The sequence below is a fragment of the Procambarus clarkii genome, chromosome 3, assembly GCF_040958095.1.
Source record: "Procambarus clarkii isolate CNS0578487 chromosome 3, FALCON_Pclarkii_2.0, whole genome shotgun sequence".
Classification (NCBI taxonomy): domain Eukaryota; kingdom Metazoa; phylum Arthropoda; class Malacostraca; order Decapoda; family Cambaridae; genus Procambarus; species Procambarus clarkii.
Window position 1 is genome coordinate 18739032 of NC_091152.1, and position 16837 is coordinate 18755868.

General features: G+C 43.6%; 1 protein-coding gene across 1 annotated transcript in view; it reads right to left on the reverse strand.

Annotated features, from left to right (window-relative positions):
• The window catches only part of LOC123760889 (phosphopantothenoylcysteine decarboxylase), a 117187-nt gene that overhangs the window by 93080 nt on the left and 7270 nt on the right, over positions 1-16837 (reverse strand). Inside the window, exon 2 of the mRNA XM_045746692.2 lies at positions 3199-3400. The gene's annotated coding sequence lies outside the window, so the exon portion shown is untranslated. The remainder of the gene's footprint in view (positions 1-3198; positions 3401-16837) is intronic.

A 16837-nucleotide genomic window follows, 5' to 3' on the forward strand; every position in this document is an offset into this window, starting at 1 on the left:
GTCGTTGACCCAACAGGCAGCATGACGGAGGCAAAACCGGTGACTGTCACCCTGAGACAAAGGCACACAACAACACTCAAACTTGCATGAGGGGAGGTGGAACTCAGAAGATGAATCCATTGGTCTAATGAGACCCAATGGGAATTTCTAGGGCTTGCAGGCTGACTGCTAGGGGAAGCCCAGGCAAGGTACTGCAAAACTGACCAGGCCCAAACTAGCAAGGGAAACTGCTAAAGCGGAACCCCTGCGATGTGTACAATAACGGGGGCCTAGAGGAGGGCCACCAAAACAACAGAAATGGACCAATAGCCAACCCAGGCAGACCCCTCCAGGCAAGGAAAACAAAAAGAAAAGAAAAACACCGCAAAAGAACAACGACCCCAGAAGGAACAGAAACTGGCCGCCATGTAGGTAGGCGAGCTGTGCAGTACCTTGCGCCCCTACCAGCAAATAATACCACTTCCTACCCAAGGCCAACCAAAGGCCATGAAAACCCCCAGCTGGTTCCAAGGGCAGGCTAATCATCAAGCAGCAAAGACCCCCACGGAAGCGGTTCCCGAAAGTCCTATGGAAGAGACCCCTTAGAACCAAAAAAATTACTACAGAAAGCCAACTGTTGGACAGATCTCCCTAAACGAAAAACAAGCATGACATCATAATCATCACCGCACTGCTGTCTGCGCAGCTACCCCCTCCCTGAGAAGGGGAAGAGGGGAGCCCCTAGACCCTTGCGCCGGCTATCTACACCCCCAGTTCTGAGGATAGATGTTAAAACACGCAAAAACCGCTGACCAGCGGGAGGCAGGGTTGCCGGGGGAGCTTCTGGGTCTCGCCCAGAAAATGGCATTTCATTATATTCAATGCTGGTTTTCTGGGGGGAACCCCTTTGGCTCCCCAGAGTTACTTAACCAAAAATAAAATAATAGGGACTTACCCAGGATTCAGTTGCCGATCGCTCCTCAACTTGAAGTCGTGACAGCAGGCTGCAACCCTCGACCCAATGCAACACACGCCTAATTAGGGGCCAGGAACCCTGACTAGGTAGCGAGCCAGGACCCTGTTTAACCTCCAAAAACCCCATGCCCGAATGTCAGCCCAAGACATAACGTTACCATAGACGGGAGCCAAAGCAGCAAATTTATGAACGTCATGGGCACAAGGATTGACCGCAGGCTGGCTGGAGCAAATAACCCTGCCGACGACCTGGGAGACCCTAACCCTGGAACAGGGAAAAAGAGAAACCGGGTCAACCCAAAGCTCATCCCGACCACCCAGGCTGTGGCGCGCAGGTAAAGGCGAAGAGCCGCAACCAGACACAACACATGATGCACCCCCGGCCAAACCAACAAAGCATCAACAACCTAAGGACCCCTCTGGAAAGCAGCAGTCTCATTCTTCATCAGAAAAGAAGGAGACAGCTGCAAACAAACTAACCTACCACCAGGACCAAAAGAGCAGAAACATGCTACCTGAAAAGCCCATGAATCGCGGGACCTACCACAGGCAAAAAGAGTCAGCATCCCCCACATCGCCCTGTCAACGGGGCGACCCACGAAAAAGTCGATGCGAACCCCGAGAAGCCAACCACCGCACAAAGCAAACACCGTGCCGACCAGATGACGAAGGCCCCCTGGGGAACCCACCAATGCAGAAACTGGCACCATAGGCCTGGCCCAAGATTTGATTACACACTTATTTTTACTATATTCAAGGATTTTGACACTGTGGCTAACTATCTATCACCAAGCACAAGGCCCAGGTCAACCAGACTAAACAGATTTATACAACAGGACAAAAAATAACACAAACATTGCCAGCTGTCTTTGGTACATATACCTGTTCAATGCTCTTCGTACTCTTGTATAAAAATCAGTACCACACTACAGTAAGTCTGCCCTAGTCACTATACCACGTTGGGTGTCTAAGAACATGAGCCAACAAGTGGGAAGGATGTCCTCGCAGCACTGCTGCTCAGAGACACATGGACCAATCTTGGTGCATTGTTTATACTCTTGCCCTGCAGTGTTCAAATTTTTTTTTTTCTGGTTCCCCAACTGTTTATTTTTCATTTAATTTTTCTTAAAACTGGTTTTCTACATTTAACACCTATTTTTGAACATGCTTTCCAGTCACAGAACGTACTCTACTTGGATTAATCTCTTTTAACAATAACAAGTACCTTATGCTTGGTTGGTTCATCCATGGGTGCATCACTTGTGTGATTTTGCATCAAGGGTTTGCACCAAGGGTTTACACCAAGGTTTACACCAAGACAACCAGTGGCAAGTAGGCTGCTGCCTGCATGCCACCGGTTGTCTTGATGCAAACCTAATTTTTTTTGTCGATCCCGATCCTTGGTTCCCTGTTGAGCCACCTTGAGGTCCCTCAGGCCAATGATATTTATAAATATGCAACTTTGGCTGCTGTCATCTCTAATTTGTCCCGGGCTGATATTCAGGTTTGGGGGTTTTGGCATTCTAACTGAGTGATGATGGCCTGATATTTGGATACTGTTCCAGGGCACAGTTGGTTTTGTGTGTGGCTTTGGGCTGTTTCTTGGCCTGGCTCCTTTTCTTCATCTTATGTGCCTGCCGCTTCTCCTCCTTCCGTTTCATGTAATGAAACGTCAATTTCTGGAGGAGCCCCGTTGGCACCCTGTCTTCCTCCAGGTTCATCAGGCCATCATGAGTCTGTTCATCAGGTTCAGAACTGACTCGAGGAACCGACCAGGAGCTGGGGGGGCTGGGTCGCCTGGTAGTAGTAATTGGTATTAACGAGTTTCGGGCTTGTTTGAGCGAATTCCTTTGTTCCATGTGACTCATTTGAGGTAGTTGTCATGCAGTTCTGAAGCTTAGTTTTCTCTGAATCCTTCGGTTGTCTGTAAAGCTGCACTGCCTTACTAGGAGGCTTTTTCAGGTGACATTGCAGATTTTACCTGCTCCCTGCATCTATTATGAATAGGCCACTTTCTGGCACTGGTCCTCAGAAGGCCAAACAGCACTATCCACGATTGATGTGACCTTCTACTATGAAGCAATCTCAGGAAGATAGCTTCAGGGAGCCTCCAGGACTCCTCCAGTAATTGGTGTTTCATTACATTCAATGCTCGCGTTTCCCACTTAAAAGTTATAGGCAAAGACCAGTTACTACTCAACTGTACAGGTACTTCCAAAATTTGCTACTGGGTTCTGCTTTTACCTTAAATTATATAATGAAGATGAAGTACTGTAAGGCGTTTCAGGACGTATGGTGAGCACTTGTTGAAAGATCAGAATATCCAAGCTTGCTCCACTCTTCCTTTGCCATAAGCCCCTTCTCCATGCGACAACCTAGGTATTTCTGGGACTCCTCCCGACACTTACTATTCTCGTTCTGGTTTTCACGTAGACACAGCATATATCTGTTGATAATGAGAACACTAATATTTTTATTCACTCCTGCTTCACACATATACAAAAAAGAAAAAAACCAGCGTTGAATGTAATGAAACACCATTTTCTGGGCGAGTCCCGGAGGCTCCTCGGAGCTATCCAGGCTGATATGGATACCCTAACTATTTTGCATCAGTTGATGTGGGTGGAGTTCTAGGCCTACCGGGGACCATGAACCAGAACCTGGCCCCCTCACAGAGGCACGAGGAGCAATGGCCCATTGAAATGCACATGTGATTTGGAGCATTCTATATCTGCCATCGACTAGGACAGGCACCCAGAAGGTAAGCGCCACAAAAACCCTATTCTGGATAACAACTTAAATCATCAAATGAGTGGACAGACCCCCCAAAAGGAAAAACGAACCAACAAGCATGACGTCACACGAGCCGTGCCGCATGTCTGCGCTGCTCCCCCCCCTCCCCGGTAAGGGGAAGGGGGAGCCCCAGACCCTCGCATCGGCAATCCTCACCCCAGTTCTGAGGCTGGACATCAAAAAACGCAAAAAAAGCTCTGACCAGAGGGAGGGAGGGTCACCGGGGAGCCTCTGGGACTCACCCAGAAAGTGGCGTTTCATGACATTCAACGCTGGTTTTCTGGGGGGAGCCCCTACGGCTCTCAGGAGCTACCTCACTAAATACGAAAATAGAGGGACGCATCCAGGAGGCGGTTGGTGCTCAAACCACAACACAAAGTCGAGACAACAGGCTGCAACAGCCGACCCAAAGCTACATAGGCCCGGCTAGGCCCAAGAACATACACGAGCAAGCGCGCAGCCAGGACCCAGCGCAACCGCCAAAACAACCCTGTGCCTGAATGTTAGCCCAAGACATGCCACCGAAGACGGCAGCACGTACAGCAACCCTACGAATGCCAAGGGCATGGGGAGAGATAGCAGGCCGGCTAGACAGAAGGACCCAGCGGACGACCGGAGAGACCCGAACCCCGAGAACAGGGAAGGGAAACCGGAACAACCTAAAACGCAGCCCGGCCGAAGAGGCCATGGCATGCAAAGAACAGCAGAGAGCCGCAACCGGACACAAGAAGAAGCACCCCGGCCAACCAACCAAGCAGCAACAACCCCAGGGACCCCTCCGGAATCGAAGGGGCCACAACAAACTGAAGGGAATATAGAAAAGAGCACCCTGCCCCAGCCAAGGACGGCTCAGGTGGAGCATAAGCAGGTCGGAGGTGAACAATGCCCGAGACAACCCGTGAACGGTGCAGAGGGAACAACAAAACCAGAGTAAACTGTAGCAGCTCTGCCAGTGCCGCACGAGACAGGGCGACGGTATGCGGCCAGAAGACGGCTCTAAACCACCATGAGAGGACAAGACCACGACAACAAAGAGCGCAGTACACCTACAAAGAGACAAAAAGAAAAAGAAGGACTGCCAGAAAACCCCATACCGCCGCCGAGACGAAGCATGCAAGTGAGACACATTCAAAAAGCCACCTGATCATCAAACAGATGGTGAGAGACTCGAGTCAAAAGTACCAGACCAGAAGACTCGAGGAGAAGACCAAACCAGCCCCGCCACACGCCGGACCGACCATGGAAAAGAGGCGGTGCCATGGGAAAACCCCTGCGTGCAGACTCTAAGCAAGCCGCGCTGGAACCAAGGCTGTCAAAGAACCAAAAGGAATGACCGCCAGAGAACCAGGAACCCAAACCTGGCAAGCCGGGAAAGAACCAACCCGGCTAAGCAGATACGACCCGTCCGGGAGGCACCCCCACCCCGGGACCCTTGAAGGAACAATAAGCCCGACAACAGACAACAAGAAGCCGCTGCTTGCAGTAACTGCCAACTGCAAATTCCGCAAACAGCAAGGGCAAAAAAGGCAGTGAAAAGCCTAAGAGCCAAGGCCCTGACAGAGGCCAACAAGGCACAGAGCATCACAAGCCGGAACCCGAGATGCGATGCGAAAAACAGTGACACTGCAACACGCAGGAAGATTATATATAAGTATCTACCTGTTTTATTCACCATACCTGTGCAAATAAGCTGGTATGGTGCCCAAAGACCATAGTGGCCACCAGTAAACAGCATGCCAAGTCGTGCAGACGACGCTCCTCCCTCACCAAAATGGCGGCTCCAAACCTCCTACTCTCGCTGTTATCTCACACTATACACACGTTATATATAAGTATCTACATTTGTGTTCACCATAGCGAACCACTAAGCTGGTATGGTGAGTGCAGTCAATAAAAGGTGGCCCCACACAGTCAGAAGACGACGCCACAACCCTCCCTCCATGGAGCACAGCGCTAAATATCACCACAATCCTGCTATTATCAGAATCCTGGTCAGTTTTATCACAGTCAGGGGTCTTCTATAATACTATCATTGCTAAATAATAGCATGATCATATATATTATGGCATTTGTAGGCGATGCTGTGGTCACAAGCTGAACAGCGGTGCTGTGAGCTTGTGCTGCGTGCGCCAGCCTTGGTGGCTTGCTCATTACTGACGCTCTCACACCCAAGAATGTTGGCCTGGATTTTTTTCCTAGGTGCCATCTGGCAACTATCGGTCGTGGCTGTACTACAGCTGCCCCTATCCCAGGCGGGGCATTTAAATTATAGCGCTAGACACGAAATCATATATATATGACATGCGTGGTTTCAATTTTGCCACTGAAAGCATATACAGTACATATGATTTGCGCGGTTTAAGGGTTAACCTGTTCCCCCTATCTCTGGCACAAAAAGTTCTATCCAAATACCTCACCTGTGAATCTCACACAACCAAAATTTGCTTTGTTATCCTTTACTTTCTGAGCGCTTTGAGGGACCTGTGCTTCGTTGCTTACCCCTTTTGAACAAACTGTGGTGAACGAAATGTGGACGTTTCTTTTCGTTTGGTTCGTTCCCTTTTGAACGAACTGTGGACGAGTGCTGTGGTTAGCCTGCAGGCTCACCACAGCACTCGCCCTCAAACACGGCAAATGAATTAGTCCTTAGGATACCTGTAGGCGGCTTTGTCAAAATCTTCTTAAGACCCCTGTCCTTTATGACTTTTCAAGATGAGGTCTTTTTAATACTGGTCTCCTCCTTTCTCTCTTCCTGATGTTGTTTCAGCTGTCATATCTCCTCCCGTAGGGAATATCCTTAGACTAGTATCACTAAGGGTAAACCCTGGCAGGGTACTGCGAACCAGCGCCCAGGTCTATTAATCTAACTTCTAAAAGCTGAACCCCTGGGACGTGTCCACTCACAGGGGCCTAGCAGGGGGGTACCACCCAGAAACACAAATACTGTATGTATATAACAGGGGGCAACGAACCAAGGCAGACCCCTCCACCAGGCAAGAAAACAAAACAAAAGAAAACCCCACAAGAGGACAACGTACCCAGGCAGAACAGAGCCGGCTGCTATAATAGGTGATAACTAGCTGTAATTACCTAAGTGTAATTACCTAAGTGTAGTTACAGGATGAGAGCTACGCTCGTGGTGTCCCGTCTTCCCAGCACTCTTTGTCATATAACGCTTTGAAACTACTGACGGTCTTGGCCTCCACCACCTTCTCACTTAACTTGTTCCAACCGTCTACCACTCTATTTGCGAAGGTGAATTTTCTTATATTTCTTCGGCATCTGTGTTTAGCTAGTTTCAATCTATGACCTCTTGTTCTTGAAGTCTCAGGAAATCTTCCCTGTCGATTTTATCAATTCCTGTTACTATTTTGTATGTAGTGATCATATCACCTCTTTTTCTTCTGCCTTCTAGTTTTGGCATGTTTAATGCTTCTAACCTCTCCTCGTAGCTCTTACCCTTCAGTTCTGGGAGCCACTTAGTAGCATGTCTTTGCACCTTTTCCAGTTTGTTGATGTGCTTCTTAAGATATGGGCACCACACAACAGCTGCGTATTCTAGCTTTGGCCTAACAAAAGTCATGAACAATTTCTTTAGTATATCGCCATCCATGTAATTAAATGCAATTCTGAAGTTAGAAAGCATTGCATAGGCTCCTTGCACAATATTCTTTATGTGGTCCTCAGGTGATAGTTTTCTATCTAGAACCACCCCTAGATCTCTTTCTTTATCAGAATTCTTTAAAGATTTCTCACATAATATATAGGTTGTGTGGGGTCTATGTTCTCCTATTCCACATTCCATAACATGACATTTATTAACATTAAATTCCATTTGCCAAGTGGTGCTCCATATACTTATTTTGTCCAGGTCTTCTTGAAAGGCATGACAATCATCTAAATTTCTTATCCTTCCTATTATCTTAGCATCATCAGCAAACATGTTCATATAATTCTGTATACCAACTGGTAGATCATTTATGTACACAATAAACATCACTTGGGCAAGAACAGAACCCTGTGGTACTCCACTTGTGACATTTCTCCATTCCGATACATTGCCTCTGATTACTGCCCTCATTTTTCTGTCAGTCAGAAAATTTTTCATCCATAATAGAAGCTTACCTGTCACCCCTCCAATATTTTCCAGTTTCCAGAACAACCGCTTATGTGGAACTCTGTCGAAAGCCTTTTTTAGGTCCAGATAGATGCAGTCAACCCAACCATCTCTTTCCTGTAATATCTCTGTGGCTCGATCATAGAAACTGAGTAAATTCGATACACAGGATCTTCCAGATCGAAAACCATACTGTCTGTCTGATATTATATCATTTCTCTCCAGGTGTTCTACCCATTTAGTTTTAATTAGTTTTTCCAATACTTTCACTATTACACTTGTCAATGATACAGGTCTATAATTGAGGGGGTCTTCCCTGCTGCCACTTTTGTAGATTGGAACTATGTTAGCCTGTTTCCACACGTCTGCTACGATTCCTGTACACAGGGATGCCTGAAAGATCAGGTGAAGTGGAATGCTGAGCTCAGATGCACATTCTCTCAGAACCCAAGGTGAAACTCCATCTGGGCCAGCTGCTTTGTTCTTACCGAGCTCCTTTAGCATATTTTCCACTTCATCTCTAGACACCTCTATCCGCTCTATGTTGTTCTCTGGAATTCTTATTGTGTCTGGTTCTCTGAAGATTTCATTTTGTACAAACACACTTTGGAACTTTTCATTTAATGTTTCACACATTTCCTTTTCATTTTCCGTGAATCTGTTTCCCATTTTCAACCTCTGGATATTATCCTTTACCTACAATTTGTTGTTTATGAATTTGTAGAATAGGCCCGGTTCTATTTTACATTTATCCGCTATCCCATTTTCAAAATTTCTTTCTGCCTCTCTCTCCTTACTGCTGTATAGTTGTTTCTCGCATCTTTGTATCGCTGGTATGTTTGGGGGTTTGGCCTCTTCCTATACTGATTCCATTTTTGTCTTTTGGTCTCTTGCCCTCTCACAATTTCTGTCGAACCAATCCTGTTTTCTGGCCCTGCATCTCTGTTTTGGTATAATTTTTTTTGTGCCTTTATCATATATTTCACAAAACTTGACATACATCTCATTCACTTCCTTGCCTAGCATCAAGTTATGTGCAGTACACCCCGCGCCCCTACCAGTGCAAACTACCCCCCCTTACCCTAAGGTAAACAAGGGAGGAGGAAACCCCCCAGCACACTCAGGCCGGTCAATTACCGAGCAGCAAAAAGACCAGAGGTAGATCCCAAGGTGACTTGTGGAAGATGGCCCCAAGCCCCAAGGATGGTACTTATAGGGCACCTAGGGAAGGAAACCCTAAGAGCATGCAGCCCGAGCACCTGTAAATTTACTCCCAGTTCATGCACCACCCTAAAGATAGCACTGGACACAAGGCATAGCACAGCAAACACAAAATCAGGGGCTGGAGTCACACGACCAAGCCTCAATCACATCAGCCAAGAACTGTGGTGTGGGTAGCCAGCATGAGGGGGGGTCTGGGGCTCACTCTTCTTCCTCCCGGGGAGAGGGGAGCTGCACAGATGGCAGCACAGCACGTGGGGATGTCATGCTTCTTTGTCTTTGGGGAGTTCTGTCCAATCATAAGAACAAAGGTAACTGCATTAGGCCTATTGGTCCATACGAGGCAGCTCCTATTCATAACTGCCCAATCTCACTCATATACATGTCCAACACACGTTTGAAACAATCGAGGGACCCCACCTCCACCACGTTACGCGGTAATTGGTTCCACAAATTAATGACCCTGTTTCTGAACCCATATTTACCAAAGGCTTTCCCTAAATCTAAACTTATCCAATTTATACCCATTGTTTCGTGTTCTGTCTTATGTTGATACTTTTAATACCCTATTAATATCCCCTTTGTTATGTCCATTCATCCACTTGTAAACCTCTATCATGTCACCCCCTAACTCTTCGCCTTTCCAGTGAATGCAATTTAAGCCTTAAGTTCAAAGGTAACCAAGGCAACCAAGGCACCACCAAGGCAAAACCCCACTTAGCTGAAAAACAGAACACAGGGGCCTGGTTGACCAGACCAACCAAGAGGCCTGGTCAGAGACCGAGCCATTGATCCCCAGAACCTTCACAAGGTAGCCACTAGGTAGCACCTCACATTTATACCATCAATAAAAAACTGAGGGGTGGAGCAGCTGACTGATGCCTGGCTGCCTCCCTCTTTCCCTCAAACAAGGGTGGGGAGGTAAGGCAAATGAACTAGCACTAATTTCAGAATTTTGTTGTTGTTGGGGGAAGTACTTTTGGTGGTTCTGAGGTGGCAGTCTCACTTCTCACCAGCAGTGGTCTGTTTTGTTTTTATAACTTTCTGGCTGCTTTTCTGGTGGCAGCAGATATGATTAAAAGTCAGACACTTTTAATATAGTACCACTGCTCCCTGTGCCTCTCCGAGGGAGGATAGGTTCTGGTTCACTGTCTCCAGTAGGCCAAAAAAACTTAGCGACTGATGGCACCTAGTAGTTTGGCACAATATCAGCATAGTTTCTGGGAGCCACAAGAGGCTGCCCCAGAAAACACTTTTTGCTGTTATCTCACTGCAGATAAAACTTTATATTTAACTATTTAGATTTTTATGCACCATAACAAACTACTAGGCAGTTCTAATGGTGTCACAATCTCGTAATCCAAGAACAACATAGTACCACACACTAGTCAGTTACTGACACCACCTGACAGCAAAATGCCTCCCAATATATTTCACATGTATCGGTAACTCTAGTCACAACACTACTATTTTTATCAGTATCCTGGTCTCTAAATGTTGAATATCAATAATTTTCCACAAGTTTATTTTCTAAAGAAACAAGAAGTTCCACTTTGTGATACATAGGCACACCAAAGCATGACCATTATAAATCATAAAGATATTTTCTTACATAACATGTTCTCTAAACACCAATGCTATTAAATCTATACAAAAGATATTGATGTACCACCACATTCGAGAATGGCTATCGTGCCAATAACTGATTTTTTCTGAAAAATTCAGCTAGAATGTAAATAAGATATAAAGAAGTGAATTCAAATGATGAGACAGAGGTAGAGTAGTACTTTTTACACCAAACTGACAGTGTACTTTCTGTTTTCTGTAAATATGCCTGTTAATGTATGACAAAGAAACACGTAAATAAAATAAAAACCCACTTTCTTAAGATCCATAATACATTACTCACTTTATCATGAATTTCTTGCACTCGCCTTCATGGTCAAGAGGAAAGCTGCCTTTCTGAGGTGGAGTAGGAGTGAAAGACTTCTGACTAAATGTCATAGATGCCATCCTTCAAGTAAATGGCCTTATTCTTCTCTCTGTATAACCCACAGATAAGCCAGTTAAACATAACAAAACATTAACAAAATAAAAAAAGTGTTGAGTGTAATGAAATGCTCCTTTCTGGGTTACACTTCAGTAGCTTCCCTCAGCATACATCACCCGGATTTATACAGGACATTTTTTTACTTCATATTCCTGGTGACACTTTAGACAATGGCAGATTCCTGGTGTCAATTTAGACATCAGATTTCTGGTGATAAATTTTGGCAACGTCAGATTTCTGGTGATAAATTTTGGCAACGTCAGATTCCTGGTGACAATTTTGTAAAAGTCAGATTCCTGGTGACAATTTTGGAAACGTCAGATTCCTGGTGACAATTTTGTAAAAGTCAGATTCCTGGTGACAATTTTGGAAACGTCAGATTCCTGGTGACAATTTTGGAAACGTCAGATTCCTGGTGACAATTTTGGAAACGTCAGATTCCTGGTGACACTTTTAGCAATGTCAGATTCCTGGTGACAATTTCGGCAATGTCAGATTCTCAGTGACAATTTAGACAAGTCTGCTTCCTGTTGACAATTTACACAATGAAAGATTTCTGGTGACAATTGAAACAATATACAGTGCTTGGTGACAATTTTTATGTCAGATTCCTGGTGGCAGTTTAACTCCTCCACTGTATGACACAGCACAGTAAACTGCTTTATTAATGTTAATTACTATATCAGTAATCTATACAACCCAGTTCAGGAAGTTTTAAAATACCCCATAAGATTTTAAACTCCCACAGATAAGTGGGGCTAACATCTGCTTCTTCAAGCCTCTAGTAAACAGAAGCTATCTTGGAAAGAATAATGGGCACCTGTTCTGGGTGTGAAAGCCCCAGTACTTAGAGGGCGATCATGAGTAGCAGATACAGCAGCAGCTTAAAGCACTGCCATGCAGCTCATGCCCACAGCATAACTTAATAATGATTAAATAAACAAGTACTGTAACTACAATGATTTAATGATGATAATGTTGTAGAAGATCCTTACTGAGAAAAATTATGTACAAGGTTCAGGTATCAATGAACTCAGTGCTGGTTACAAAGTTCACAACACAAGGCACGCAAGCAGTACATGGTCAAAGGAGGAGCTAGATAGTAAACGAGAAGGCCTTATAACAATAATGAGAGAGATCATAGCGAGAGCGGATAACGATAGATCACGACTGTTGATAGTCCGCGACTTCAACTTGAAATCCATAGACTGGGAAGCATATGAAGCTAAAACAGAAGATTTTTGGACCTGTAAATTTGTAGACCTCATCCTGGAAACATTCTTGTATCAACATGTTAAACAAGCTATGAGGATGAGGGAAGGGGACGTTCCCTCCATGCTAGATTTGATATTTACCAGGAAGGAGGAAGAAATATTTGACATTCAGTACCTTCCTCCCTTGGGTAAAAGTGACCATGTCTTTTTGGGAATAAAGTATGCAATGCATTATAATCTGGAAGAAAATAAGAAGGTTGATGCAATTGAAAAACCTGATTTTAGGAGAGGACATTATGGTAACCTTAGAATTTTTTTTAGTAAGTATAAATGGACAGACTTGTTGCTAGGCAAGGAAGTGAATGAGATGTATGTCAAGTTTTGTGAAATACAGTGGTACCTCGCATAACGATCGCCCCAAAAGGCGAAGATTTTGGGTAATGAACGGCCCGATCGGCGTCAAATCGTCCCGCATGGCAAACGCATGTTTGAGTAACGTCAACACCACATGGTGGGGTCGCGCTGCTTCTTGCACATTCTCAGACACCTCCGACGATGCACATAAATTATGTTGTTCTTGTTTAAAGCTGAGATGTTGCAAAGCATTGACTTTTTTGTAGAAAAAAAGAAATAAAATTTCTGATATACAGTACAACAAATGTCAAAAAGGTTCATTCAGTTTTCGGCAGGTAGGCTGCTCCATTATAACAATCTTTCTTTGTTTCAAATGTGTTCCATTTGTTTTGTATTTGTCATTTACTTCTCAATAATGGAGCAGCCTACCTTACATACACTGAAAATACCATTATGACATTTTTCTTTCTTCATATGTGTTCAATATTTATTTTTCATTCGCCTTATAGCAAAAGGTTCGTTCGGTGGTCGGCTGGTAGGCTGCTCCATGTTTTTTAAAAATAAAAAAAATAAAAACTGTTGAAACAATTTGAAAAATTGACAAATGCCATAAAGGTTCGTTCACTGTTTGCGGGTAGGCTGCTCCATTATTGAGACGTAAGTGACAAATACAAAACAAATGGAACACATTTGAAACAAAGAAAGATCGTCATAATGGAGCAGCCTACCCGACAAACACTGAACGAACCTTTTGCTATAACGAATATGAAGGGTTTTTGAAGGGGGGTTGAATTTTTAAGATATTCTTTTTTTTGGGCAATTATTCTAGGTATTGTACCAGTAGTGGAATAGTTTGTGATCTGCATGAGTTTTCCAGCTGTGAGGAAAGGGTCAAGGAAAGATAGCACTTCTTCTCCTGAAAGTGCAGAGACTGTAACTAAGTCTGGCATTGTCAGTCATCCAATGAATTCCGATGATGTAAGCTGGAGGGAGTTGCCGAGGGGTGTCAACCCAGAAAGTAAACAAATACAATAACTAAAGTGTGTTATAACTAAGGAAGTATAGTACAGTACTGTATGCTGTATGTATTTATATAAAAAACAAAAAGGATATAAAATGTAATCAAGAGCATCCTACAGCTCTTTGTAATGCACTAGATTCAAGATAACTGGGTACAGCATCAGCAGTGTTATACTGTACATCAATGATAACACGTGGTAAAAAAAAAAATACAATGTACAATTCTCCCAAAATTTTCAAAATCCAGGATTTAATACACAAAAATTTATAATAGTACTGGTAAACATGTATAGGATTAAACATACAGTATAAGCAATATATAGTACATAATACACATTCATTTTAATAAAAGACAGACTAGAAAAACTACTAGAGTACAGTAATCAAACAGTATATGGAAGAATTTTGATTTAACAAATGGGATGAATTTCTGAAGGCACACTGTTAGGAACCTTATGGTGCTTTCTAATTAAATTTAATTTATTTCATAAGATGAACACAATATTTTTAAGACACAATAAGGTAGACCTTCCTTTGCCTCCAAATTTTTCCTCTCAAGGGGAAAACTTGGAGTTCAATGTTCTTCCTGAAGGGGCTGGCTAGGATAAAGTAGTCTCATAGTACAGTTGGCTTCATTCTCAACACACAATCAGGGATCCCGGGTTTGATTCCCAGGTGGGACAGAAGAGAATGGACACGTTTACTTTCACCTATTGCCCCTGCTCGCCTAGCAGTAAAAAGGTACCAGAGTTAGGCAACTGTCGTATGATTACATTCTGGGGAGGATCAGTAGCTCAACCTTGGGTGACCTCAATGCAAGAACTGTAAAGTATATGGTTTAGATACTTTTATATCCTAAAGTACATAAAATGGTTGAAACAAAGGGTCGTGCTAAATGCAAACGAATCTGAATGGAGATATGTGGTAAGTGGGGTACCACAGGGGTCCATTTTGGGGCCCAACCCTTTTTGTCATATACATTAATGACAGATTAGAATATTACAAACCACACCATCAAATTTGCAGATGACACAAAGATTTATGATAAAGTGGGAAATAATAATGATACTGAAGCCTTGCAGAGGCTTCAATATCATTATCATTTCTACATGATATCAAAGATCATGTAGAAATGATCTTATCAAAGATCTACATGAACTCCACATATAGTCAGAAGACTGGCAAATGCTTTTTAATATCAACAAATTCAAGACCTTGCATGTGGGGCATAACATCCTGTGCCACAACTACCAAATCAATGCCATTACATTATAGCAGATTGATGAAGAAAAGGACCTTGGAGCCAAAATCCACCACTCACTAAAAGTTGCACAACAGGTGGGTGCAGCAGTAGGAAAAGCTAATCAAACCCTCAGAATAATCAAGCGTATCTTTGGCTTTAAGTAAAAGAAGAAGGTAGTGATTTAACTGTACAAGTCTCTGGTGTGCCCACATTTGGACTACTGTATCTAGGCATGGAGACCTCACTTACAGAAGGACATAGCTACTTTGGAGAAAGTGCAACACCGGGCAACAGTCATCTCTCGTATCAGGAACAGTTGAGGGCCACAGGCCTAACACCACTGCAAACCAGGCAAGACAGGGTGGATCTCATTGAATCTTTTAAAATACTTTACAAGTTTCAGGATGTAACAGCCCGTTGCATTGATCTTTTTAATGACAATGTGATGCCTCACTACACACAAGTGTTGGAAAGAAGGGAAAAACAGTCTTTAATGGAAAAATTTCTAGTGAGAAAATCAAGCAGTGAGCCAGAAGCAGGTCCTAGTGGTATGCAGGCAAAATGTGCCAGAGTGAGTCCTAACTGCCTGATGTTATAATGGAATGAGACTCCCCTTCCAAACAGTAACACCTCTCCTCCTCCCCCCTCCTCACTATCTTCCATACGCCATCAAGAGTCCTCCATAAATGTAAGATAAACATATGTACTGTAAACTGTATTGTACTTAGAGAAAAAAATTGTAATCAGTATAAAATGTATTTATAAGTTAATATTTTTGAGGGTGTGAAACGGATTAGTTGAATTCTCTTTATTTCTTATGGGAAAAATCATTTCGACTTACAATTCGTCTCTGGGAACAAATTACCACCATAAATCGAGGCCTCACTGTATATGACAAAAAGGGTTTGCCCTAAAATGTACCCCTGTGGCACCCTACTCAGCACATTTCCCCAGTTAGATTCATTCCCATTGCAACCTGTCCTCTTACAAATTACGTCTGAATTTGGTTGTTTGCCCGTATGGCTGAAAATGAACGTAATTTGAAAATGAAAAATTGAACATAAATTTTGATTTTTTTTTTCCAAAACGGTAAGTTAAGGGTCCTCTGGTAAGTTAAGAGGGCAGGAAGTTCTCCTAAGGTTTCAAAACGTCATGAAAACCGTTAATTGAAAGTTTCCTCTCCTAACCTAACTGAGTAAGCCGGAGGACTCATAACAGAAAACGAGACAATACGTCACTTTCATGAGCTGATTTCATTTCAAATTACATCCACTATTGGCCATACGGGCAAACGAGCAAAAAGCGATGTACAGTAATTTTAAGAGGACGGGTTGCCCATTTAGCACGACCTTTTTTTTTCAATGTTTTAACCATTGTTTAATCCACTCCAGTATTCTCCATTTTATTCCACATGCCTGTAATTTCCTTGCCAGTCTCTCATGTGGTACCTTGTCAAAAGCTTTTGCAAAGTCTATGTAAGTTACATCTAACAGAAGTCCTTTGTCTGAATAGCCGGTTACCGTTTCCAGAAAATGTGAGCAGGTTTGTAAGGCAGGATCTATTTTTGACAAATCCATGTTGCATTGTTTTTACAAGATTGTTCAATGTGAGATGATGTATGATTCCTTCCCCTTAGGATTCTCTCCATGAGCTTGCAGATGTGTTATGTCAAGTTGATCGGACGGTAGTTTTTTGCCGAGCTCTTTCCGCCTTTTTTGAAAATGGGGTAACATTTGCATACTGTATTTCCAATCCAGGGGAACTATCCCTCAGTCCAGGGATATTCTGAAAAGGAGTTTCAGTGGCATGCATAGTACATTTGCCAGTTCCTTTAGAACTTTGGATTGAAATCCACCCAAACCTAGGGTTTT